The sequence below is a fragment of the Penaeus monodon genome, chromosome 25 (assembly GCF_015228065.2).
Source record: "Penaeus monodon isolate SGIC_2016 chromosome 25, NSTDA_Pmon_1, whole genome shotgun sequence".
Lineage (NCBI taxonomy): Eukaryota > Metazoa > Arthropoda > Malacostraca > Decapoda > Penaeidae > Penaeus > Penaeus monodon.
In genome coordinates, this window is record NC_051410.1 from 33319518 (window position 1) to 33319747 (window position 230).

Genomic DNA, 230 nt, shown 5'->3' on the forward strand with positions numbered 1-230 from the left:
ACATATAAATGATGGCCATATAAAGACAATGAATGTTAAAGAATATTTAAAAAAATTTACTTTTGTTTGTCTTCCTTTCTCGATCTTTTAAGTTCCGGGGTTTTTCATACAGATAGTCCTCGACACGAAAAAAAAGGGCCAAATGGGGAAAAAATCGTCTACCAAGCGCCTTGTGTAAGAGGAAAGTTACTCCCTCTAGGCCCTTCAAGAAGATAGAAATAAAGCGAGCG